The sequence below is a fragment of the Phalacrocorax carbo genome, chromosome 11 (assembly GCF_963921805.1).
Source record: "Phalacrocorax carbo chromosome 11, bPhaCar2.1, whole genome shotgun sequence".
NCBI lineage: Eukaryota > Metazoa > Chordata > Aves > Suliformes > Phalacrocoracidae > Phalacrocorax > Phalacrocorax carbo.
The window spans coordinates 15,625,552-15,638,475 of record NC_087523.1 but is presented as its reverse complement, the minus strand read 5'-3'; the positions used below and the strand labels follow the sequence as shown (position 1 = coordinate 15,638,475).

Here is a 12,924-nt window from a genome sequence, read left to right as displayed (position 1 = left end):
GAAAGAAACCAACCAAAACCAAACCAACCAAAAAACATCAATCACACAAAGTAGGAATTATGCTTTTTCACTGCCATAGCACAAAGACCATCAAGCAGAGACAGCCTGTCGTCTTCAAGAGTAATTTTTTGCTTTGTATTAACTAAGAAGTTTGCTCCGAGATGGCAAGTTTCAGCTTTCCAGCCGTGAACACTGAGATAAGTCACATGCTTCAGAGCAGAATTTAAGCCAGTCAGAAATGAATACTGGAGTGGCTTAAAAGCCCGCAAGCGCATCACGAGCGCTCGGAACACTGTCACATCGCGGGAGAGCGTTTCTTCTTACAGGAAAGGTAAAAATTACAGTTCGGAGCCGTCCCCGCTAAGCCGCGGCGCCGGGCCGTGCACTTCAGCAGCGTCTCGCTTCCACAGGGATTCAGCACGTCGGGGCGTGAGTCAGGCGGCGCCGGACGCACCAACAAACAGCAACAAACACCCGGGGCCGCCGGGCCCCGCCGCCGGCTGCCGGCAGGCGGGGCGGCACGGCGGCGGGCGGCGCTCCCGGGGGGCGAGGGGCGCCCTCCCAGAAGCCTGCGGCAGCCCCCAGACCAGCACCCGGGAGGCGGCGGGGGGGCGAGGCGGGCCGCACCCTGCGGGAGGGCGAGGCGAGGGGCCGGGCCGGAGGGAAGGCCCGGGCCGGCGGCAGCCCCCGCCCGGCCGCGCTGCCGGGGGGACGGGGCGGGGAGGGAAGGGAAGGAGGGGCCGGAGGAGCGGGAACAGGCGCCGGGGCGGCCCCGCCGCCCAACGCGGGGCCCCACGAAGACTCACCGCGACGCGGCCGCCCTCACCGTGGCCGTGGCGGGCCCGAGTGCGGCGCCGAGCGCTCCCCGCCCCGCCCGGGCCCGCTCCGCCCCGCCCCGCCCCGCCGGGCGGGCCCCGCTGCCTGCCGGGAGCTGTAGGCCGCGGGGGCTGCTGGGAGCTGTAGGCCGCGGTGCCGCGGGGGCTGCTGGGAGCTGTAGGCCGCGGTGCCGCGGGGGCTGCCGGGAGCCGTAGTCCCGGGGTGGGGGGGCGCCCCCAGCACAGCCCCTTGGCGGGCAGGGCGCTCCCGAAGGAAACGGCCGGGGGAAAAGGAGGGGAAGGGGAAAGGGAAGGGGAAGACGAAGGGAAAGAGGAAGGGGAAGGGGAAGGGGAACGGGAAAAGGAAGGGAAAGAGGAAGGGAAAGGGAAAGAAGAGGAAGGGAAAGGGAAAGAAGAGGAAGGGAAAGGGAAAGGGAAGAGGAAGAGGAAGAGGAAGAGGAAGAGGAAGAGGAAGAGGAAGAGGAAGAGGAAGAGGAAGAGGAAGGATGGGGTGTGCCCCATCATGGAGCTGGTCAAGTCGGTCAATCGATGGGTGTTAATGGGCAGAGGCACCCCAGTGGCCCCCAAGCCTTCTGGATGCTCCCGGACCTCACATGACCACTGGTCAAAAGTAAAAGAACTGGCGATGCAGATGCCAGAGGATTATTCATGTAAGATTAAAAAGAAAAAAGTTTATAAAATGGCCTGTTGCTGCTGTACAAAGAGCAGCTGTCTACATCAATATTGAAGGTCCGTTTGGACGGGGCTCTGAGCAACCTGGTCTAGTTGAAGATGTCCCTGCTCACTGCAGGGGGTTGGACTAGACGGCCTCGGAAGGTCCCTTCCAACCCAAACCATTCTGTGATTCTATAATTCTATGATCTGGAGGGCAAGGCAGTGATTCAGGGACCATTTGCCATCTGATGCTACGTGCTTTCAGAGAAAGGGGATTTGTGATATTATAAAACGTTTTTGATGTTATAAAACATGCCTTTGAGTTACAAAACGGTTGTGTCCAGCTTCTCCAGTGGCATGGCCAACCCTAACCTGCTCCCCTGCCAGAGAGGGACAATGCCCCTCCCTGCTTTCAGGGCTGGATACCACAGAATACCTGATCAAACAACAAAAAAAAAAGAATATAAAACAAAAGTAGCCTTGGGTTCCTTCATGATCCCAAGCAATTAGGAGCTTCATACTTGTCCTAGTACTTCACAGTTAACCAAGATCCCACAGTGCCCGCCTCACACCAGCACGGTGCAGGCACCATCTCCTTTGGGAGGAACACTGTCACTTGCCAGTTTGCAAGCCTCATACCAACAACCATTGCCTCTGGTTTTCTGTATCTTCCTGAAAAAGCCTTTCTCCAATTTAATTTTGCCAGCCAATTGTTGTCTATGAACAAATAGTTACACCACCTGTGTGCCGTGCATTTGTACCAGGCAAGATGTACTTCAGAAGGAGCCACAGGACAATTGTTTTAAAATTAATTTTATTCTTTACTTCTAGGTGTCTCCTTCACTATCAACAATTTACATCTGGAATTCCAAAAACTTTAGAAAATCAAAACCAAAAAAAACCACAGGCGAATTGGGCTGGTGCCTCTTACAATGGAAAAAACGTTTCTGGCATAAAAAAATATTTTTCTACAGTAAGCATGGAACTGCGTGTCTTACCGCAGAAGCAAGAAGTGAGGAAGAGTTAGTTCACCTCCCTCACATAGGCCATCTTGTCTGTTGTCTTCTAGTATGATATGCCTTTGCTTCTGGTATCATCCTTGCAGTAAAGACTAGCTAGAAAATTCACTGATGCAATTTTGAAGTCTTGCTTTGATTGATTCCAGTGTGGTATTTCCAACTGTAAATCATAAATCAATGTATTTTTTAAAGATATACATATGTATACATTTATATGTACAGGTATACATTTATTGGTCTACATATATGTACATGTATACACACAGAGGAGCCTTCTTATTTGATCATTCATTCAAGGTTTCATTCAGATCACATTTTAAAGCTTTTCTCTGATGTCAGAAAATCTAGAAAGATTTTTTTTTGCCTTACTCATTTCTGACCCTTCACAGCTCAGATCACTAAAAGTGCTCTCCACAAATTTCTTTCCATCAATTTTGTCCTGGGTCTTTTCCAACCAGGCTTATACCCCTTGCATTTCTTCAAAAAGACAAAGTCTCAAGCAGCCTCTTGTTCATATGACCTTTAATGATCACAACTATTATCCCACCCCAAATTGTCAAGTGAAATACTCTCCACCCTTGTTCAATGACTGTCCTCTCCCTTTTTTCCTCCTACATTTCTAACCCACCTACTAGCACATTTCTGAGGGGCTTTTTCTTAGGTGCCTTCCAGCTTCCAGTAGATACTAACCAGGCCTTTCCCCTTGGTCACTCCTCTAGTCACTCTGTGTTTTATGCCCAGATAAGGTGTACAACAACCACAGTTCAAACAACAATCTCAACTCAGATTTTTCGCAGCTATGCCGCTTCACTGCAGATTGGCATGCTTTGCTAACTAAGCTCTTCACTTGGGTCTCCATTACCTTCTTATGACTGTGCAGTGGGACTTCACCTTCTGCTGCACGCAGCTGCAAACGCCCCGCGAGGCCCACACCTGCATGGCCAGATGCCCGAAGGCGATGTGAACTGGAAGAAATGTGCTTTGAGTCACCTGACCGATGACTCGCCTGATGGCTATTTGGATCTGGGAGAGCATGTGTTATTGAAGTTTTATGTATGGTTGGGGTTCTGGGATGTTTAGGCTGCCTCTGTGTTTCTGAGCCTGGTCCTCATTCTTTTGTATTGCAGCATATGGTGCCTGGGTTGTAATCAGCCCAGACGGCACACAAATACTCCAGCCTCCAATCCCTGGACCATCTGGATAAAAACTGGTTAATTGACAATCCTAATGTCATTTTAAGCTCAGTACGGTTAAAATAGTGTCAAGTCTTCTCCCACAAGTACTCTCTACTTTATCTATTACACTATTATCTGCCTGTATGTAATCATCTTTGACTCAGACCTTTCCCTAGCCCTTTATGTTCAGACTATGTCTAAATCTGTCCATATAGCTAAAGCTCCCATTTTCTTGAATCTCAATTACTGCAACATCCTTTCCTTTGGCCTTGGAAAATATAACCTTGTCTTGTTCATACTTATTGAGAACGCTGCTACAAAGACAATTTTTCTTAGTCTGTCATTTTCACCGTATTATTCCTCTTTTCATCCCTGTGCTGGCTCAGCCTACTCTATCATGTCTATCATGCCTAAGTGTCTTTACTTTGGAAGGCCTCAGTAGCCTGTCTCCACCTTACTTGCCATTACCAATCACTGCTGAGATCTAACTGCAGCTCCAGTCAGCTCATTACGCCAGTTCTCGCAGCCCACTCATAATATGTTTAAACAGGTACTTCAGTGCGTTCTTTTGGCTGCCTTTTATTTCCAAGGATCCTATAAACAGCCCAAAAGTACTGATAATTTTTCTTCAAAACGCTCCTTAAAACTTTTCTTTCATGTAATGTCTGCAATACAGTTTCACATTTCTTTACGCTGCCTCTCCTGCCTGTATTCCTCAGTTCTCCCATTTCATACTTTGAAAAGCTCTCAGGCAGGACCATCCTTTGTGTTGATTTTGATCTATAACAGGGTCTTGTAGCACTATGGTCATGCAATTGATAAAAACACATGTGGAACTGAGGTGCCAGGGAGAACCTAGGTATTATGAACTGGATGACAACAAAGTGCAGTTTGGGAGTGTAATCATACCTGATAATAGTATTAACTTGTTTTCCTACTATTCTGGAGAGTAGGGGGACAAAAGTAAGTGGAGATGGGGAGTCTGCGTCTTTAAATCAAGCCCATAGGTCAAGTTAAAGATGATTTATTTCCATCTACCTCGCAACAATTTTCGCTTGGTTATAGCTGATGTTGTGACAGATAAAATGGAAAAGACAATGTAGTGTTAAACATATCATACATGCCTAGGTATGTCTGTATGTTCACATGTGTACATTTTTTTCCTTTTATGAGTTAGATATTAGAGAAGATACGGTATATCAGTCATTCTTTTGCTTTTCTAACACTGTGCCACTCACACCCTTTGTTTCCTGTTATTGTCCTTTGTTTGCTAATTCAATGTTTATTTTTGTCTCTGCTAAATAAAGACTGCCAGATTTAATTCTTTTAAGCTCTACTTTAAGACCTCTTTAACCTATTTCTAGCTAGCTTTTCCCTCAATTAGCCTAATCATTTCTTTATCAAGTAACGTGTTACCAAATAAAACACCTATAGCACCCGAAAAAAAAAGAATCTGCCCCTTGCTGCTTGACTCATGATAGCAATAAGGTGAGTTATATAAGATGCTAGTTGTATTTCTGGATCCTGCAGCTCCCAGGGGCTGGAAATAGCAATTGTATTTTGGGAACCGTTTTCAGAAACACTGACTGAATGTACATACTTGTTATTGTGAAATCAGGCAGATGCTAGCTTTCGGATACCTAGGTTTTGCATGCACGGTACTGCTGTCACCAAAACCTGGCAAGTGAAGCACACATATACACATATATGTGTGTGTGTATATATACACACATCTGCTGTGACTAGTAGACAGATACCTCCTATTAGATGCTAACTCTTTGTCTTCAAAGACAGACACAATTAATATCGGGTGCTTGATGATTCTATATTTAGTTAGAAAAAAACCCGCATTATTTGCTCCATGCAAATATTAGAAGCAGGTAGTACGTTTTATTTGAGAAATTGCTGCATTTCAGAGGAAGGCAAATTCATTCTCACATGTATCATACCTAATTTGCATAGTGAGCAAAAGGTTTTAAGAGAACTGGAATGAATTTGGATGAAAAGAACCAAACAAATGGAAGTTAGTAATATCCACTGAATTACCAGAACTGTTAGTTGAATTAATTTTAATACTGCCAGAACAGTGCCCCAAATTAAGATAAATAGAAGAAAATATTTTTAAATTAAATAGCACACAAAGGAATAAGCTTCCAGTACACTTAAATGTAAATTGCAATGGAAAGTTACCTGTTAAATGTGTGAATATAGCTCATAAAACAGAAGGACCTTTTAGACTAATACCTAAGTGCTTTGCTTTTGCTCTGTGCTCTGAAGTTCTCTGAAATTCTGAGGTTTCATTCAAATCCCAAAAGAACTCCAGTGACAGAGGGCAGCTGAGATGGCAGTAGTGAAGGGGTTAAAGTCAAAATACCTTGTAAAAGCATGGTGTGTTGCCATCAGTTTTATCAGCATAAAAATCTGTGTAAGATGATCCCCCAACACCCTCCTTCTATTGTCAAGGTCCACACACGTACAACTTAAAGTACAGTAGTGTCTGAATTCAGCATGTAAGAGTTATTTTAAGCATTATTTTAAATATGCTAATGAGCACAACAGAGATGGGCTGACAGAACAGAGTTAGTACATGCTCTATGCAGAAATACTCTGGTTTATAGTACAAGATTCGGGGCTGTCCTCTGCAGGGACAGGAGTTGGACTCGATGACCCTTGGGGGTCCCTTCCAACTCAGGACATTCTATGATTCTCTGAGTCACGGCAGCTGATAGGGCAGGAAGGGAAACATTTTCACCAGCATTAACTACTCACAGTGGAATATTTGTGCATTCTGAAAACACAGCACAGCTCCCCCTCAGCAAAGAGGAGTTAGCTTTGAAATTCGGACAAGCTCTGGGCAGCAGGCTGCAGTTGCCGAACACTGCAGAATCCCGAGGTCACAGGACCAGCCAGAGAGCCTGCAGAAAGATCAGCACCGGGAAAGCTCTTTCCTCTTTAGAAACATGCATCTGTTTAGACCAGAACATTTTTTGCTTGATTTCCATGGTAGTATTTGGTGTCATATTGTCAACAGAAGTGGCTGCTTATGCAGGATAGGAAATCAATGAGCTGGCAAGCTGTTCCAGGCACCACTACCCACCAAAGCTTTACTGATTTCTCTCTCTAAAGCCCAGTTGATCCATTAATTCAGAAGAAACTCTACACTCTCAGGTGTTGGTGATGAACTTCAGGTTGGATTCAAGCCTGTGTCAGCAGAGGCTACCAGTGCATAGCTAGAGGAATTGAGAATATAGTTTCTTTTGGGTTCCCCAAAGCTCATGCTTTATTGATTTTGTTTAATTCAAAGTTCCCCTGACTATGTTTTGTAGGGAAAATTGATCTAATATTTTTTACTCTAAGATGTTATTCTTTAGAACAAAAAAGAAAACCCACCACCATAGTCTGTTTGCCTAATTATGTCATGGTGGGGAGAAGAGAAACTGGGTTTCAGGTACAAGTTTCTTCCCATTGTTAGGGTAAATTGCCATTTATTGGCAGGATTAAAAACAACTGACATTCATGGTGTTAGCAGGAATCTCTGCTGCAGCAGTCAATGAAGGTTTTTCTCTTAACTCCCATGGGACCAAAGATCATTCCCGTGGGACTGAAAGAGCCATGCTGCTGTGGATCAGCTAGCCTGACTCATCTTTGCACTCTAGTGAATAAGAGAAAATAATTTTATTATGAAGCAGAATTTCTTTAGTTGATCTAATGAGTGAAACAAAACCCCTCTTAGTTCTGCAAAATCACTGAGTCAAGTGGGGTCTTCAGAAACCCTGAATATCACATCAGATGCTCATATGGGTTTCTTCAGACAATTAGCAAAGCTTCAAGCAGCCACCTGAAAGAAATAATGGCTTTTATTGGAGCTAATGCAGTCATTTCTTCCATGAAGCTTCTTGTGAATAATTCTTGCTGGAAAAATTGTACATGATTTCTTTTCATTTATATTTTAATGCAATTTATTATACAACAGCGACCTCCATTCAGGGTTCAGAAGATCAGAGTACTTACAGTAATCTTCACAGCACTTTGTATCTCCAGCTACAGCTTACATTCACAGCATGAAAAGAATAAGAAGTTAATGTACCAAATCAGAAAGTCTCTGTGTGGCAGTGTTAATCTCAGTGTTGAGTTATTATTTATTAGTAGTATTATGGTAGCATCTAGAGACCAGGGTCTCATTGTGTTGGGTACTGGATAAAATACACAAAGAATACATTTGCTCTGTAGAACAGCTCACAGTTTAAGTTTGAGGATGTGGTCAAGAGGTACTGCAGCTATCATTACTGCCACGGCCAGAGGCAAAACTCTTTTCATGCTTGTTGTGGGTGCTGACACCAGGGATAAAATTACCTACTGACAGACAATTAAAATGAAAATATTATACTGGGATCAGACCTCAAGGTACAAGAAGATAAAAAGAGCCTCCCTGTCTGATTTCATGCCAGGCCAAGCACGGTTGCAGATAGCGTCTTGCTACACTCTTGGGCGCATTAGCCATCCATAAGAAGCTCAAGAGGTGTCAGGCATTTGAGCTTCTAAAACAGTCAGTCATGGAGAGGTCCACAAGCTGAAACTGTGGATAAAATGGTGAAGCAGTTACACATCCCTGTGAGTTAGGGAGCGCTGGAAAAGAGTGCGTCTGTGATGGCAGATCTACACATGGCTTAGCATGTTAGCTTTTGGCACAGCAGCTGGAGATGTGGGCATGTTTTTTGGCTTACATGCTGGTAACTATTCCAGGATGCAATGACCTTTTTTTGCTATCTCTAGTAAATAACGTTTGGCTCCTCTGTGTTGAATGCTGCATTCATAACTCACTTCTAGCCAGTTTCCTCTGAGAATGAGTCTGATGCAATCATTTCTCTGTGTGTCTAGGCACACACCCCTCACTAGATGATTTTGAACTGTTGGTTAATTGTATCAAACTCTAAATACACTAGGGGACTCAAGATAATTAAGTTTCACAGAGTAGACAGCCAGGGAGAAGGGGGTCACTTCCAAATACAGGTTCACCTCTTACAGCCTTGGATTCCCGTCAACGATTCTTTACAGCCAGATGTGGCAGTCCGAGGCTATCGCCATATGTGCAAAGGACTGACTATGTGAAGAAAATAAAGGAACTGTATAGGTATGTGAGGAGATACAAAAAACCCAAGCACAAACCGAAAAAGCATGCCTTAGTTAAAAAGTCAGAACAGCTATAAATGCCAGATCTGTAAGAAATCACTTCCACTGTTTGGGGAAAAACTGGTCAAGTAACACATTAAAGCTGAATGGCGAATCTAAGAGCAGATACCCTCTTGGAGTACTCCTGTAGCTGAACAGCATAAACTCATTCCCTGAGTGCCTGCAAATAACTACAAATGCACAGTTGCCCACAAAAACTGTGAAACACCAACAAAACACTAATTTTCCAAGTAGGTTCAGAGTGGGGCCTGAAATTCATTGGTGTAAAACGTCATCTCCCTTTTCAAGAAGGGATTGCGTTCTCAGTCACTCATGCAGCAAAACTCAGCCCGTTGCAGCCAAGTATTTACAAGTATTTAGTTTAAATTTTTCTTTGGATACTCAGTCACCCACTGCAGGCAGCGGGAACTGCTGCTTTTGGCCCGAACAGGCCAGCTGTAGGCTGAGCTGGTTTGTGTGGTCTGTGCTGCGTGGGGAGTGCATGCTGCAGGAGGCTGCTACAATACCAGGAGGCTCTTTGATCTGGTTGACACAGTAAAGCAAAGACATGGGGCTAATAATAATACTTGGCACTTTTACAGTCCTACCTGCTCAAAACACTTTATCAGTGTTAACCAATTACCCCTCAAAGTATCTCTGTGGAAGAGGGAGTATCTCAATTTTATGGGTAGGTAAACTGAGGTGCAGAGCTCGGCTGGGACTCTAGCAGCTTCTGATTTCCAGTGACGAGCCACCACTTGGCTGGAAAGCCTCCCCAAACAGAGGAAAGGACTCTGCAGAGCAGCAAAGGAGTATCCCATGGCAAATCGGCTGTGCAAACCTACCCAACCACTCTCCCAGATGTACACTAACATAGAGACATGATTACATTTCTGCGTGTTCTGGTCCGTGCGCAGGCTCTGGGGGAGGTGACCGTGGGATCTGGGGAAAGGTCATCCCTGTGCAGAAGGGCCACTTGAGGCTGTAAGTGAAGTCTTAGCCATGAAATGTCTCCAGCACACTTGTTCACCCTCTCTCCCTCCCTCTCCCTCCCTCTCCCTCCTTCCTTCATTTCAGGTTCACCCCAAGCGATGTTACATTCACAGCAGTCCCACTTTGGCAACGTGGCCACATCCAGGCCGGCATTAGCGTGGTAACGCTGCACCCAGCTACCCAGAGCAGCAAGAGTCCCCGGCGCACGCGGGAGGAGCTGTGCTGCACTGAGGCTGAAGGCAGGCTGCTCCCCATCTGACCGTGTGTCCATCATCCCTGCTGCGAACAGGCACCTTCTGCTTCCTCTGGAGACAGATCAGAACTCTGATCTGACCCTTTTCTTGAGCTTGATCCCCACAGGTCCTCTGTCCCCTGCTAGCTGCCTGGGTACTTGCTGCATTAGTGCGGTATACCGTGGGATACTAGTATGTTATTTCAGCCACAGGTCATAAGCCAAAAACCTTAGCGGAGTAGAGGTCTGTAGGTTTGAAGCAGAAGCAGGACTCCACCTCCTCTTCAGGATACACAAGTGGCACTTTCAACGAGTTTCTTGGCAGGGATGTTCACCAAGAAGAATGAACCACTCACTTTTTCACCACGAGCCCAGCCCCTCTGGCAGGGCAAGGTGTGCTGTGTCCCAGAGCTGGGAACGAGGTGCTGAGTAAAGTGAAGAGCTTGCACAGAAGAGAAGTGAAATCGATGGCTCACCCTCCACTGCCTACCTGCCCAGCTGCATGCTCTCCCCCGGCTGGGATGAGCTGACTGGTTCTTGAGGTTGGAAAATTAAGACACCAAGGGGCCTGAGTCACGGTCCCATTTTGCCCACAACAGGCCATACAGAAACAACCAGCTTATCCTCCCAGATCTGTAAAACAAAGTCCAAACTTGTGCACAGCAACCAACAGTAATACAACCCTACCGGTGGCGAGACGTGGCTGCCAGTCCTGCTTAACTACACTTGAAATATCCTACCGGTGTCTGACTGCCTCATTAGGCACTTAAATATCTTTGGGATTCAAGTCCTGAGCCTTTTGTGCCTCAGAGTCCCCCGCTGCTAATGGACATCATCAACTATCCTGAAAGGGCACAGGAAAATATATATATTTATTAAAGATTGTGAGGCTCAAACAGGGGATTAATGGGAACTGCTTAGGCAAATAGTGTAGCCACCTAATAGGTGAAAGAGAATAATAATTTATGGGCTGAGAAGAGGAAAGGAACACAGGTCCTGGTCTGCCAGGTAATTCTGTTCCCCTCAGCTGCTGTACAAAGCCAGCGGGGCTGACAAGGAGCAGTCTGTAAACTTGAAACAAAGCATGTTTCTGCAGCTGGATGGAGTCAAGCACAGCTCTATATTAGCAAGGGAAAAAAAAGAGATTTCACAACTTTATAGCTTCGGGCTGGTTTCCCCTCAGGGAGTGAAAATAGGCCAGTCTCACCACCTCCTGCCACTGCCCCAGGTCTTGCCTGTCCCAGCCATTCATCAAACACAGCACAGCTCCAGGATGTGAAACCAAGCAGGGTCAGTACTTGGGTCATTTTGCTCCTTGAAGAGGGATTAAGACAACATCAGAACCATTAAAATGTCTTTTTTTTATACAAATCCGACTTAAAATGGCATTTCTTTTTTTCTAATCCAACCAAAGTGTTTAAATCTCAGACATTAAATTGCAGCGTCATAAGCCTTGATAAGGACAAAAACAATGTGATGCACAAAAGCCAGGCGCTTCTCACTGGTTTCTGGCTCTGAGACACGTGAGACCAGCAGCAGGGTTCAGCTGTGCAGCAAAGGGCCCTTTGGGCTGTGGGGACAAATCATTGCTGTAGCTGTGGGTTGCTTTAATTCGTGCATAGCCATGGTGTGACCCAGACCACTGTCATGCCAACCTCAAGAAAAAGAAAATATTGAACTCCAACCATCTCTACCTCCTGAACTCAGGAAAGCAAAGAACTCAGGCTCCGTGTCCCCACCATGTGCATGGCCATGTGTGCTTGGCGACAAAGAGGGCGAACAGCCCAGCGCGCACAGCCCAGCGGCACCACGCACAGCCCAGCGCAGGCAGCGCGCGCCCGCGTCAGGCAAATGGCTGCCTCGGGCAGAGCGAGGATGAAAGCCAAGTCTCAGACTTGCTGCGGAACGGGAAATGGATCAAGACGTGTATAAAACAGTGTATTTATTCTGCGCAGTGCTACAAACCCATGGAGTGAGCGGGGACGGAGCAAAGAAAATGGCTGTGATTAACTACAGCTCTACTGGTCTCAGCCTGGCTGCTTTAATAAGGCGCCTTTCCCCGGTTTTATGCAGGATTGTACACAGGAGACCTCTTGACCAGCCGGAGTCTTAAGTTCTCAGTAGCTCCTGCAGCTGCCAACCAGTACTTGTGTTTTAGCTTGCCCAGGAGAGACCCTTATTGGTATTTAAAACACCTCATTCTCTTCCAGACTCTTTTTTTTTTTTTTAATTTGCTATGTATACAGCAAAGAATAGAAGGTGAAACAGGCACTAATTTGGCATTAAGCACCAAAACCTGAGCTTAGCCTGAAGAGATGGCTGGACAGATGTGCCAGGGCCAAGTGTCCCCCCGGGAGCACGTGCCACCTGCGCTTCAGTGCAGACAGGAGGCAGGAGAGGAGGCAGAGCCGGCGCAGCGGCCGGCCGCTCGCCCTCACGCCTTCCCTCGTCCTTGCCTGCCCTGCAGCCAGGTGCCAGCGCCGAGCGGGTCCTCTCCTGGGGTCACCCTGCACATCTGCGGCACCCCTCCCACAGCGCGGGGCCGCCACGGCAGGACCACGAGGCAAGTGCCAGTCTCTCGCCAGATGCTCGCTTCTGCTCCCAGACTGGTGTAAATCAGGGGTTACCCTGCTGCAGGCGGTGGAATAGCTCCTGATTTACAACATCCTACACAAGAGGGGAACTTGACCTTACACTTCAACATCAGTGCAGCTTCCTTTGTTGAACGCTTCTTAAGCAAGACATGTAATCAATCCTGGAGAGCCACCGAGCAGCAGAGCTCAGGTTCTGCATAAGTCAGGGCTAGGCTTCCCGGGGAAACTGCCTGATCCAGGCTCCCACGACAT

At 46.6% G+C, this 12,924-nt stretch overlaps 1 protein-coding gene across 4 annotated transcripts in view; it reads right to left on the bottom strand.

Moving 5' to 3' along the window:
- Positions 1–913, bottom strand: part of MTM1 (myotubularin 1) — a 42,956-nt gene extending 42,043 nt beyond the window's left edge. For 2 of the 4 annotated variants that reach the window (XM_064463193.1, XM_064463196.1), the window contains exon 1: positions 807–913. The gene's annotated coding sequence lies outside the window, so the exon portion shown is untranslated. Of the gene's footprint in view, positions 1–342; positions 729–806 lie in introns of those variants that run through there. The other 2 variants (XM_064463195.1, XM_064463194.1) reach the window with 2 other exon arrangements.
- Positions 914–12,924: the final 12,011 nt, after the last annotated feature.